Raw genomic sequence first — 14878 nt, forward strand, 5'->3', positions numbered from 1 at the left:
CTCTACTGGTTTCTTCATTGGGAAAAAGTGTTAAAATCATACTGGAAAAGAAAATAGAATGACAAGAGTCACAGGTCTACATTTTGTCAAAATGTGTTTTTGTTGTTGTCTGTTAAGATGGTCTAGAGGGATATCTGTGCACGCCACTCCTCTCTTTGGCCATCTGGGCTCAGGAGACAAAGAGTTGTAAAATCCAGGCAATAAAATCTAAACTATGGGCCCAAACAGACTGGTCCAAATAAAGCTGCTTCGGGTCACTTTGAAGGTATGCTACTTAAATGATGCATGTCTCTTAAGGGGCTGGAAGCTGTGCCAAAGCCACGCTCCAGTTCTAAGTACTAGAGTGCAGCTTTGGTGTAGCTTCTGGCCTCTTAAGATGTATGTGTCATTTAAACAGCATACCTCCAAAGTGACCCAAAGCAGCTTTATTTTGGCCTGTCTGTTCGGGCCCTACATTAGCAAGAGAAAAAGTAACTTCCCTTGAGATCCAGGCTATTTCTGTCCTGGATGAGGCTACCCACCCCTTTCTTTGGCAGAAGACATTGAATTTCTCAAGAGGCCTCTGTACTTTTGCATCTGAAAAAATTCTTTAGGTGATTTATAGGGAAAACCCACCAAATGCAGTCCGAATAAAATACCTCCTTTGTTGGAGGTAGGAGCTAAGTCCCAATGCCTTGGCTCCTTTTTCTTTAGGACTCCCCTGTTCTTCTTTAGCATTCTCCTATTTCTGATAGGTGGATAGACTACTTTTCCCCCCATATTACTGATGGGAAGGCAATGGTAACATTAAACCAACAGGCATTTCTCCAATAGATCTGTCTGCTGTACTTAATAAATCATCACTAGAAGACAAAAGGGGATCAAAATTGTTTTTATGTATGCTGAATGTACCATTCAGAAGTGTCATGTTTAGCCATTAGCATAAATAGCTAATGGGAATGAGAATATCATGTACAATGTCACCCATTAAAATGTTTCCTGCTCTCTTCAGCTTCTAAGGTAAATACTACTATGAAACAAAAGGCAGGGAAATGCTCTACAAGGCAATTTTCTGGGTTATTGCCACCAGCTCCTTTTCTGTTAACAAAGGGACTTCTGCTTCTGAAGATTTGCCAGAGGTCTGATTATGAAGATAAAGTGAGAAATCGCTCACTGTGAAAGAAACCAAGTGCAGAGGGAAAATTATTTGAAAGCAAATCTTGGCATAAAGAAGGTTCTTATTCTCACTTTAGGAAAAAGAGGATAACCCCAATTGACAGTGAAATTAATGCTCACATATGCCATGATAGCTTGAGAGCTATGAAAGAGAAAAGGGTACAATAGGCAGCAGATAAATAGGTAGACCAAATATGTTCCTCTGTTTAAAAATGAAGGGATTATATATCAAACCTCTTTAAAAAAAACCTTGATCTTTCTTTGTCAGGTGAACATGATCAAGGAAAGTTCTTAGGAAATAGAAGACATGTTCTCCATGCCTGCCTCTTAATTTTGTGCTAAGATATCTTGGTTGTATTACAGGCAGCCCACATATCCAAGTTCATAAAACAGAGGTTCACTTTCATGCTCCGGAAAAAATACCTTCTCTCTAGGCATTTTCTAGGTCCTCCAGCATGATCCCATGGTATTTTTCTACCAGCAGTTGGCCGTACAGTTATGCTGGAGGACCTAGAGATTCCTAGAGAGAACACTTCTCTAGACATGTGTAGGTCTGGCAGTGCAGCTATATGATCAACTTCTGGCAGACATATATCATAGAATTGTGCTGGAGGACCTAAAAATGCCTAGAGAGAACACTTAGGGTCTGTACAGACCGCCCCTAAGGGGTGGCCTGCAGCCACCCCTTTTAGAGCCAGATTGGGGCTATGGTAACTGCACGCCACAGCCCCAATCTTGCCTTTCCGCAGCACAAAAAGGAGCCGCTTTCTGCGCCACTGAAGGAGCACCATAGCCACCAGCCCCACAGCTTTTCAGCACTCCTTTGCTGATACATTATCTAGATGCAGCACCAAAGGAGCACCATGATGTCGCCCATCATTTGGACGCCATGCTCCGACTTGATCCCCAAGCCGGCCTTAATGGCCAATCTGTACAGCCTTCATTTCAGGTAAGAGGAATGGAGTTCCAAAGTTTACTCAAAACTTGCCCCAGGACAGATCCCTTATGAAATATGTGTGCCACCTGTGCTTGTTTTTAGAGTGGTTCAAAAGTCAAGCCACCTGCCCCATGGCAGCTGGTGACATCTTTGTCATTGGAGTAGAGAATCGATTCTGGGTCGTTTTAAGTTTTGCTAGAACTTGGAATGGATTCTTTGACATGGGAGCCACCAACTACCATTGCAGTTAACTAGAAGGTGGGTAGGCACTACCTCAGAGGTGGAGGCTAGACATCTACCTATTGATCATATTCTAATCAGAGATGGGAAATCTAGTAAAGAAGGATTAACTGTTATCTATTGGTGAGATGTAATTGAGACAGAGATTGAAGTCACTAACAATTAGTTCACTTTTTAATGCCTTTCTGCTAAACTACCCATCTCTAATTCTAACTCTGGATCAAGCAGAATTCAAAGATATCGCTGTGTTAGTCTGTGGAATCAGTATGCATCTGAAGAAGTAGACTTAAGCCTACGAAAGCTTATGCTGTCACCTTTCTTCTTTCATTTAGTCTCAGAGGCACTACAAGATGTCTCTACATTCTGCATCAAGCAGGATGATGGATTAGGTGGATTTCAACACCTCCTCTAGCTTGATGTCTGCTTCACAAAAGTAATCTTTTAAAGTCTATAAAGTTTTATAAAAACATGACTCAAACCATGCTAGCTCAAAAAATATCAAAAGCACCAGAATATGCAGAAAACATATTCAGACCCAAATGGGATGATGTCATTAGTTCAGACACAACATTTTTAATGCTTCCTTTCTTCCTCCACTTCCAGTGAGCTTACCCTTGATCTTTTAAATTGCCAGGAACAAATGTGAGTCACTAGCCCAGTCCTTAAATACCCTGAAAGCACCAGATCCCAGCTGATCTTGGAAGAAGCAGAGTCAGGCCTGGTTAGTACTTGGTTAGGGGTCTCCAGGGAATACCAAGTGCTGCACACTATATTTCAGAAGAAGGCAATGGAATACTCAGATATAGAATACTAATGATAAAATTCTATAAAATGTTCCTCCAAAGTATCTTTTCTCTGAAAAAAGAAATTACTGAGAGAGGAACAGGCTAAAAACAGATCTGAGGGCCAATATCTCTTAACACAAGGAAAAGACATCCTACTTTTGACAAGAAGTTGCTTTCTTTTAAAAAAGAAAGACAACACTACACTCCTATCCAAGAGCAGTGTAGTATAGTGGTGGTGTAGTGGTTTAGGGGTTGGGTTATGACTGTCTCTCTGGTTAGCAGAATCCTATTCTGCTGCCTGGTCTCATAGATTTGCCAGGAATACCAAGGCCTGGACAAGCAAATGAGCAGTCTCAACAGTCAAAAACCTACAGATCCTGTGGATGTTCAGAAGATGTATGTTACATGCCATAGCAGTTTCCCCAGCAAAGGGGCATAGAGATAAATGATCATCCAGCAGTTTCTGGCAACTGAGACAGGGGCCAGTGTGTAACCCTGTAAACACAATGAAAGGTATGAAAGTGGGGCTATTGGGTGGTCAGCCTGAAACCCTAGGATCTCTATTTTGTCCATATTCAGCTTAAGATGGTGAGTGGTCATCCACTTAGAAACACTCAATAGGCAGTCCATAATTTCCAACACTCTTAGGCTGGGAGGATTTTGAATATAGCATAGCTATATTCTGGTCTCTATTGGCATTTGGCCATCTTTGCCCGTTTGGATTGCATTTTAAAAGGAAGGAAATCATCACTCGATTGATCACTTGGATGACTTGCTTTTAAATTAGTTTATTGTTTCTTCTTCCTGTAATAAATAATAGCTATCTTTTTACTTGAGCGAACTGCAATATTGTTTTTGCATGCTATTTAGCATGTGTAATTATCTGTACCCATGGGGGACTGGGATTCATGCGATTCTGCATTTGATTATAAGAAGAAACACACAGTGGCACTCTAAGTAAGACACTGTGTGCTGAGGTAAAGCCTGAAAGTACAAATTAACTGAAACTGTGGTTAATCATTATTAATTATTAGAAGCCAGTGTGATCAATTCATATGAGGCCTTTTTAAAGGCATCAGACATTTTGTCAAGCGCAGCTGCTATAGCATCTGGGCAGGCATGTGGTTCTAGTCTCTGCCAAAACACCAGTGGGATTGTATAGGATTCAGGGGATACCATTTTCTTCACAGGTATAATTTAAATTCATATCTCATGTCCTCACAGACTGTGTTACCATATCCTTTCTTCTATGTTGCCAGTAGAATTGGTGTGGCATCTTGAATGCAGTAGCATGGGTGGAGGTAGGTAGGAGGTGTGGCATAAAGCCTAATTTTAATCCCTTTTAAATATTAATAGTAGAAGTAGTAGTATTAGCAATTGTGGTGGTGGTGGTGGCAGTGGAAGTGCCTTGAGCACCATGAGATGACTTAAAGTTTAAGCCTTAAACCGTTGCAGAAGATCAATATGGTAGGATATCCTAGATAAAAATTAAATTAATAACTCATAAGGTTTTGTTATAACTAGTGATTACATTAATGGATGTGTTGATGGCTACTAGTTTAGATCACTCAGGCTGGAAACCAGCAGATTCATGGTTCCTAGGATTATCAGTGGCTGCTTGTCCTAACTTTGTTAACCAATGGGATACCTAATATACAGTAAGTTTAAAGAGCTAATGCCAGACTGCAGAAACAAAGCAGTTTGACATCATTTTAACGGTATGGCTGTGGAATGGGGTTTGTAGTTTGATGAGGTATTCAGTCTGGTCTGTCAGAGAGCCCTACTGCCTCACCAAACTTCAGATCCCAAGATTTCACAGGTTAGAAGCCTGACAGTTAAAATGGCGTCAGATGGCTTTATTCCTGCAGTGTGGATACACCCTGAATATCATAGAAACATAGATTTAGAATGAACCTCTGGATCATTGACAGACTACTGATAATTGGCTGTGTTACCATAAGCAAACATTTTCCATGTGACCTTAGTGTAGTATCCAGAATTGGACACAGAATGCCAAGTGAGATCTGAATAAAGTATTACTTTACCATTACCTCTCTCCTATGGTTCTATGATTCTACTGGCTAAGACACAAACAATTTAAGAGGGATATTGTATTGAGGGGTTTATTAGCAGTAACTCCTTGTGTGGTGGAAATATTCCTTGTTGAAATAAAAAAGCTATAGAAAGATGGAGTCACCTTTGTCAGCCAGAGAGATGGTTTTTGAAATAAAGGCTTAGAGTTTAGGAGAAACTAGAGCAAAGGAATAAGGAGTGCATCTTGACCTGGATGGAAGCTGGCACCAGTAAAAAGACATAACATAAACTACTGAGATAAGGACACATAGTTGACATTCAGAAGCAAGGTTAGGAGGAAAGCCACTGAATTCCTACAGGAGGGGGTAAGGAGTGATGATGCAGTTTTAATGTATGCATGTATTTCTGTTCTGATTGTAAGAATTCTGTATGTTTAAATTGTAATTAGCCAATCAAGTGTATAGAAGAAGCTTCTTTGTCTTGAATAATATAAAAAGAGCCATTTTGTCTTGTTCGGGGTCTCAGCTTTTGGAACTTGAATTCCACTGAGTTCATTGTTTTCCTTTGTCGACAATTGGAAATAAACTTATGGATTTTCAATTACTAGGTCCTCTTGCCAATTCTATTGTTCTGCAAATCCTAGAAATTTAAGTTTCCTGAAATTTCTGTTACACTTGGCCATGGTGAGAAATAGGATAGAAGACCTGGTAGAACTTTGGTCTGACCCAGCAGGATTTTTCTTATGGATCTGGACTAAATGGCCCTTTTGTTCCATTCCAATCTTCTAATTCTAAGATATGAGTATTGCTGCCTTTCTCATAACTACTGGAGAGCCAGCATGGTGTAGGGGTTTTATCATTGAACGATGATGCTAGAGAACAGGGGGCTAGTCCCTGTTCAGCCATGTAACCCACTGAGTGACTCTGGGCAAGTCACACTATAAGTTCACCTTAGGGTCGCCATAAGAGGGAAATGAGTTGAAAGCACACAACAACAACAACAACTAGTCCATCTGCCTTGGTCCAGGCCTTGGAGGTAGAGAGGAACTGCTGGACCTCTTACCCTTTCCCTCCACCACTCCCTTCTCCTTCTGTGTCATGTCTTTTTAGATTGTAAGCCCGAGGGCAGGGATCCATCTAACTAAAAAGATTGCATGTACAGCGCTGTGTAAATGTACAGCGCTTCATAAATAAAGGTTAATAATAATAATAAAACAAAATTGTGGATTTTTCAGGCTATGAGGTTGTGTTCTAGAATTTATTCCTGATGTTTTGCCAGCAACTGTGGCTGGCATTTTCAGAGAATGCTGGAATAAACTCTTCTAGAATATGGCCTCATAGCCTGAAAAACCCACAAAAAAAATGGATGCCATTTGTGAAAGCCTTCGACTTCACAAGGAGGTTACCTTCTTCTTGTGGGCTGTAGTTTATAACATTAAGCAATCAGCATATTAATGTGACATAATTAGGCATTCTCTCACAGTTATGAGAGCAAAGAGCCACCCAGCATGACACACTCCGTTTGGTATTTGAAACAAGTAGATAATGTATTGGGAAAAGTACATAATAACTGAAACACATTAGAGCTTTTTGAAAACAAAAGCAAAGTACTTTAGCACTACTCAACACTTTCCAGTTTATGGATTCTTTAGATGGAATGAGATCACCAGGCCACAAATGCTCATTCAGTTCACAGTTACCCTGTGAATTCTAGTGCTTTGTACTCTGACCTCCTCAAAATGTCAGCAGGCATTCATAGCAATGTTTCTTTTTTCATCCCAAACCATACATAGAGAGAGAGAATGTTTCTGACCAAAATACAGATATGTGTGTACATATAAAAAAGGAGAATGTGTAAGCACCCTGTGTGTGTGTGAGTGTGCATGTGCACGTGTATACAAACACACACACACACATCAAACATCCTACTTTTCCAGGACTCATCCTACATTTCAACCTTCTGCTCAGGAAGAATTTCAAAATGCCCTTGATGAGTAGCATGAATTTATATTTATATTAATGTTTTTAGTTTTTATTTGGCAGTATCCTATATTTTTCTGAAATGTCCTACATTTTGCGGTGCCTTTTCTTCCTTTGCAATTATGAAATCTGGTCACCTGTAGAGGCATAGCTATAGGTGTTTGTTGTTAACTGCCCTCAAATTGATCAACCCATGGCGAACCTGTAGACATCTTCATGACTCCCTGACCTCCACTGCTCTTAGTTCTTCCAAATTCATACCGGTGACCTCCTTAATAGAGTCCATCCATCTTGCATGCAGCCTACCTCTCTTCCTACTTCCCTCCACCTTTCCCAGCAATATTGTTTTTTTCTAATGAGTTATCTCTTCTCAAGATATGTCCAAAATACAACAGCCTAGATTTTGTCATTTTGACTTCCAGGGAGATTTCTGGCTTGAACTGCTCTAGAACCCATTTGTTTGTCTTTTTGGCTGTCCACGGAATCCTCAGCACTCTTCTCCAGCCCCACATCTCCAATTAATTGATTTTCTTTCGATCTTCTTCCTTAACTGTCCAGCTCTCACATCCATACATGGTAATGGGGAATACAATGGCTTGTATGATTCTAACTTTTGTACCCAGTAGTATATCTTTGCATTTTAGGATCTTTTCTAGTTCTTTCATAGCCACCCTCCCCATTCTTAATCTTCTTCTGATTTTCTGGCAGCAGTCCCTGTTCCTGTCAGTGACTGATCCCAGGTATGAGAATACTTTTACCATTTCCGTTTTGCTAGCAGTAAAATAAATCCATCAGCTGAACCTGGTTTTGTTTGTTTCCCTTTCTGTCTAGGCAAGGACATAGATTTGTAATTAATCCTTACAATTCTCATTCTAAGCATCCAAAAAGTTCATCCATCTCATCTATACTCTCATTTCTATCTCCAATTTCTATTAAACTAGTTAAACTATTAAACTAGTTGACGCCTGAATTTCACCAATTGCACACCATTTCCTTCACAACCAAAGGCAATGAGTCATTCCTGTCTTATTCCAATTGCAATAACTAAATTGTAATTTATTAAATTTCCTGAACTTGATTTATAAATCTGTGTACGTAAAGTGCCATTGATGTATAACTTGGTAATGAATGGATTTCAAGCATAGACATGTAGATATGCTCCCACATTTTGACATTTCCTAGTGATTTATCCAAACTAAATTACTGAGCTGATCTTGTCTTCATATTTATTCAATAGTCCAAATAAATGAGTATCTTGTGTCAGATGTGTGTAGTCTTTTCAGTATTGCTCTGCAATGGCATTGTCAATGAAACTGTTGGATTATTTTGTTCCATTAAATGATATGTTAAGTTGCTACTAGAAAAAAAATACACCTTAATACTGATAAATGTTTCATACACCTTGTAGTCCTTGCAGCCCTTGCACAATCATTTCTAGCAGCTGGCAAAAGGGGACAAAAGGGGACACAGGTTTGCATAAAATTCACATATGGTTAATTTGCAGGTGAACAAAATGTCAAGTAGTAATTTCGTGTCATTAAGGCAATGAATCTGTTCTGTTCTGGTCCAGTTTTCAAAAGATCTGCCCAAGGTGATGACCGCTATACCCAAAATTTGGGTTCACTGCCTCACTGATATGCAAGCCATCAGCTGCCATTGAGTGAACATCTGGAAGTAGATACTCTAGGTTAAACAGAAATACCACATGCCTCACTGCACAGAGGGAGACAGGTATACATTTGTATGAAAGTCAGCATCAGAAGCTACCTCTTCAAGTAAATGAAAGGTAAATAACAATAAGAAAAATAATATTGAAGATATAGAATATAGCCACCACGTATCTCACCTCTTCCCTTTCTGATTGGGGGGGGGGGTGTGAAGGACAGGCAGTTTCCCCAAAATCTTCTTCCAAGGTTTCCCCAAACTCTTTTTCTGTCTTCATTTGACTTATAATGTTTCCACACTTAATGCATGGCTAAACCATTTTCCAGAGCTTGGAAATGTTACCTTTTTGATAACTTCCAGCATCCCTGATTGGCCATGTTGGGAGTTGTAGTCCAAAAGAGTAACTGTTCCAAGCTTCCCCCTTTTTCAGCTTTAAAGCCCTGAGCCTAAATCCTACTCTGACTCCCAGCTAGAGTAGAGCCATTGAAACAGATTTACCTGTGTGGTGACTTACCATTCAATCGCTGATTCAGTGATTCTTCTAATCTAGTTGGCATTAACCAACAGGATTCCAGTATTTATCTTAAATGCATCCAGTCCAATCTCAGGGAAACATTTGCTAAGAATTTGCTGCAAAACTACAAGTGGTTTTTTTTCTTTCTTTCTTTTGTATTAGTTTACCTGTATTAGATGTTCAGGCATTTAAATTAGTTCAATAATGTTGCCACCTTCCTATGTTGGCTCCAGTAATGTGACCTGAAGGATAGTGATACTGGGGAGTGGAAATGCTTCAATGGAATTTTGCCATTTGGATAAATTATTTGTTGCCATGAATCACTGAAAAACCTTTCCATTCACATCTAGTCCTGACTTTTTCTTAGATTTTTTAAATGTTTCTGTGACCCAGTTTCACTGGCAAAACTCAATAACTTTTTATTTCGCTACTTTAATCTCAACTTTAAAATAACTGCCAAAGTTAGAGAAATGTGAACCACTTCTTATTGCTACAAACTTGATTGTAGCCATTACTTCCTCTTGATTCTGCAGTTTAATTGAAGTACTTGATTTTCAGCAGGACGTCACTGTTAACAGTTAACAGACTATTTCCCAGCATTTCTGTATGAATCTTATTTTCAAATCAAAAAAGATACAGTTCTTAGGCTTTGCAAGCATTCTACATTTTATTTGTCCCATCAATCCCAATTTCTATAGTAAATTTATTGAAGCTATAAAAAAATCAACAGCCACTACAAAGGTCAATGAAACAGCTTTATCACTAGAATGTTCTCAAAAAAAAAAAAACCCTGCAATTTTGTCATGGCGGTTTTGAGACAAAGATGCTCTGATAATATAATGGCTCACTTGATCATTGTTTGTCAAGAGTCTTGCCAGTACCTCCCTGCAAAACAGGAAAATCTGTCTTGTTTCTTTCTTAGTCCTGGCATGAGGCATGGATTAAAAGTATGTGGTCAAGGCAAAAAAAAATGGTCTGCCTTTTGGCCTCCTCCCCTTGAATTCCATGGTACAAAACAAGCTAGGCTTAAAACAAGAAGACAAATGTTTTGAGAAGAACTGTGCTACCAGAAGCCTTCCAGGTTTCCCTTTGAAACAAGAATGTGTGCTCTCTGTGCACCTTGTTTTAAGGCAGAAGTTGTAATTTTCTTGTTGCCAGACAGCCTTGGTGTGGTTGGTAGGTTCAGGGAGGATGAAGTTGGTCCCCTGTCCTGCTGAAGGTGTCTACGTCTGGGATACACTTCCTTTAGACTTTCCACATGCATTAAAAGCATAGAGTAGGGGGCTGTGAGGCCACATGTTGGAGGAGACTCAGATGGACCCTGTTCATATACTGATGCATACAGGCACCTCAGTGAGAGTTAGTCAAGATTCCTCATCCCAGGAACAAATTCTGGACACATATGTCAATATGAATGCAGGCCCACTTTTGGGGGGGGGGGGGGAAGGTAGGGAAAGTGTGGTGAACAGAAAACAGTCCCTGGAGCCTTGTTTGTGACATGTGTTTAAAGTAGGAATGGGCAACTGTGGGGTGGCATTTCCCTCATTGTCCAACTGCTGGGCCAAACCAGCATGTTTCAGTGCACTGGAAGTGACATAATTCCATGGCTGGCCACCATTTTACCCAGTTTGCAGTCATTACTTTTTTTCTTTCTTTTTTTTTCTTTCTGGACTTTACTGCATTTGTGGATGGCTTTGGAGGCTTTGGGCTGGTTTGGAGTGAAAATGGCCTGAAAATCACCGTGAACAAAACTAATAATTGGGGGAGTTATGGGGGCTTTGGCTGGTTTCTAGGGAGCCTCAGGTGTTGCATTTAAGGGTCCCAAGGGCCACATGCTTGCAGACTGCACTTTGCCATATGAGTCTAAATTTCCATAATTTCTCATTCTGATCTGATTTCCTATTTTACATTTGCCTATAACTTTTGTTCCAGTGGTACAAATATAAAAGTTTAAATCCAATTGCTATTCCCAACCAGAGTGGTGCATTTGATTCAACTGCTGTACAGTAAGTCAGGTTTGAGTAAGGGGCTGTACAGATCGGCTAAAAGGACCAGCATCAGGGTGGAGTGGGGGCATGGCGGCTGCACACTGCATGCACTAACTCCATCCCCAAGCCTCCTGGAAGCTGCCGGGCCAACCAGATGGTGGACGGATCCATCACATTTCTTTGGCACAGTGCTTAGACACACTGTGCCAAAGAAACAGCGAAAAGCCACCACAGTAGCAGTAAGGGCGGCTTTTTGCCATTTTAAAAAGGAGCAGCATTTTGCTGGTCTTTTTTGGGCTGATAAATTGCCAGATCAGGACCACAGCGTGCAGTTGCTGCAGCCCCGATCTGGTGCTGAAAGGGCCAGTAGGACACTGCTCCTTTGGGGCTATCTGTACAGACCCCAAGTCTCAATGATTCAATGTCTGTGCTGTAGTTGGGACTAACAACTTGATATTTGATTTAGAAAGTTTATCATGATATTCTGATGATTTAAAACATTTTTTTCAGGGCTATGGGAGACTGCCAATGAAAAACCTGATTCATTGCAGTCATTTTTTTTCCTGGATTTTACTTTACTGGAATTTTGGAAACTCCAGAAGTTGGGGAAAACAAACTATTGCTGTAGGCTATGGGGATGTACAAACAGCCCTTAAGGGGCGGGTCTATGGGTTGAGGATGTGGCAACTGCATGCCACGCCCCCAACCCAGTACAAGATGGTGCCCGGGTGCTGGCACAAGGGCTTCAAGCATGTAAACGCTTAGCCCTCGCTGAACCCTAGTTCAGGTTCAGATCAGCACAAAGTGCCAGTCTGTACACCCTCTATATTTCAAGAGGAAAAAACTAGCAAGGCCACCTCTGAGTATTCTTCGTTGCCTAAGAAAATCCTATGAAATTCATGAGGTCACTATAAGTCAACAGTCAACTTGGAGACACATACATACACTTTCACTAGCCATTCTTCTCTCACTGATGGAAGAGACTGCTCTGTTCAGATCTTATATCTGTTCAAATATAAAGATCTTATATCAGTTCAGATATAAGGTGTTTTAAGTTTCTGTCTTCTCTGAGTGTCCCCCCCCTTTAGTGTCACTCCCAAGATAAAGAGCCACACCCTTGACACAGTGGGAGAACAGAATGTTTTATTGCTTCCTCTCTGTGCTCTCTTTTAGAAAACACTGTCCTCATTTTCCATTCCACATTTCTGCTTCAGTTGTACAGGTTAATGTCATTTTGTCTTGGGTTTTCCACCATAAGCCTCCATAACAAAAATGAAATTGATGGGGTCACCACAAGTCAACCGATGACTTGAAAGCACATACACACACTTGCAGAAGATGCCCTTAGTAGGCCAAAGGGGTGATTCTCTCATAGGTGCTATTTTGTATGCCACAGATACAGCCTGTTTCTCTTCTTAGTTTCCCCTATTTTTTCTGTATTAGAAGCTGAGTGTCATAAAGCACTCTTCATCTAGAGAACACATTTTAATGCAATGTTGAACATAGAGGCAATGGTGTATTTGGAAGAGATGCAGTTGTAGAATAGCTTTCCTGAGAGGATTGACTGCTCTCCTGACTTATCAAGTTTTGTTTTCAGGTGCTCTAGTCTTTTGATGTTGCCATTTATGCCCATTTATTTCCTCTGGCACTGTATGTGTACGTCCACTTGTACAAACCTTGATCTGAATGGCTGCATCTGCACTACAGAAATAACTTAATTTGATACCACTTTAACTGCCATGTCTCAATGCTATGAAATCTTGGGAACAGTAGTTTGTTATGACATCAGAGCTCTCTGACAGCAAAGGCTCAATATCTCACCAAACTACAGTTCTCAGCATCCTATTGAGTCACAGCAGTTAAAGTGGAGTCAATCTGGATTAGTTCTGTGGTGCAGATGCAGCCAGTGTCGACACTTTCATGAGTGAATTTATACATGCATAATGATTCTGGCTTTTTCTAAAATAATATTTTCACAAAACACACACATACACATATATATGCACACACAAGGTATACAAAATATACAACTTAACCACCAATACCATACAATACAAACAGAAACAGTATCCCCCCACTCCCCATTACATGCACAAGCTAAAACTGACCTACCACCCTCCAAGCCACATACATAAAAACTGCATATATACCTTTCATGTACTTCTTCATTTTCGTTTGTTCTGTTTACACTTCTGCCAAAGAAATTAAACTAAATACAGCTCAGTATTCAAATCTCACAAACATATTTATCCCACATTTCCTGTTTTAAAATGCAATTAGTGGTTCCCAGTTTGCCAAGAAGTTATCTTGCACCTTATCTTTCATTAAGATAGACAGCTTGTTTATTCCAGCCATTTCTATAGTCTTCAGTACCCATTCACCCTTAGATGGAATCTCCAGATTCTTCCGCTATTTCACTTACAACACACTGGCTGCCAAAATCATATAATGAAGTATTTTATAAAGCTCTCTTTAATGTGCTCATTTGACAGCCCCAGTAGGAATAGCTCTGGTACTAAATTAATTTTTGTTTTAAACACCCTTTGCATCAGCAACTGTATCCAAAAAGTTATCTACCCGTTCCTTACAAAAAGAGAACTGGAGAAGAATGCAAGAGCTGCAGCCAAGAAGTTTGACTTATCATCAAAAGCTTGATCATTTGACTGATGAGGCCATGTGTCTGGCAGCAATATACAAGGAATAATCCATCCTATTGGGAAAGGGGTAATGGAGTGTAGAAATGCAATTTGCCATGAAAATTACTATATTATTTATGACAAAAAATAATAATTTCTAACAGTATCAAGTATTGCTTTTTGGCCCACTGAAAATGACATATTATAGAAAGACAAGTCAGCACTTCTGGAACTTTAGAAGATGATAGAAGATTTTTGAGAGTAAATGATGCTTTTTAAAAAGTATATATTGGGGTGTATCTACACTATGTAATTGTAGCACTTAAATACCACTATAATTTTCATGACTGCATTCTACTGAACCTTGGGATTTGTAATTTGGGAAAGGTTCTTAGCATTTTCTGCCAGAGCCTTAATCAACCTATAACTGCAGCAGAAATAATAGATGCTATTGAGACCTTAAAAGGGGGGAAGTGCCTGGTCCTGATGGGTTCATCATAGAATACTACAGAAAATTTGAAGAAGAATTAATAATACCTTTTTTAAAAATCCTTTAATATGATTATAAAATAAAAAAAAGGCCTGACACTTGGAATGGAGCAAATATAACACTGGTCCACAAAGAAGGAAAAGATTCCAAAGAACCTGGTAGTTACAGGCTGAAAACCTTATGGATAAGACAAATAGATGAAAAACAAATAGCTCAAGTTCTGGTTTACAAAGTAAAAACAAGAGCTGTTGAAATACAGAGGGGAAGTAGACAAGGTTGTCTCCTATTACCTTTATAATTTTTTATTATAATAGAGATCTTAAGCAGAACAATACAAAATGAAAAGAAATATTTGGAGTTAGGTTTAAGGGACAAAATTTTAAAAGTTAAAGTATATACAGATTGGGGTTTGTTGTTAGACCTGATAAAAATTTTATCAAAGTTTGTGGAGGTGG

The 14878-nt window shown here is 39.6% G+C and overlaps 1 protein-coding gene across 2 annotated transcripts in view; it reads left to right on the forward strand.

Moving 5' to 3' along the window:
- Positions 1–14878, forward strand: part of TACR3 (tachykinin receptor 3) — a 51167-nt gene that overhangs the window by 27212 nt on the left and 9077 nt on the right. The gene's annotated exons all lie outside the window — the stretch shown is intronic.

The sequence above is a fragment of the Sceloporus occidentalis genome, unplaced genomic scaffold (genome assembly GCF_023333645.1).
Source record: "Sceloporus occidentalis isolate IW3139 unplaced genomic scaffold, rSceOcc1.0.p SCAF_5, whole genome shotgun sequence".
NCBI lineage: Eukaryota > Metazoa > Chordata > Lepidosauria > Squamata > Phrynosomatidae > Sceloporus > Sceloporus occidentalis.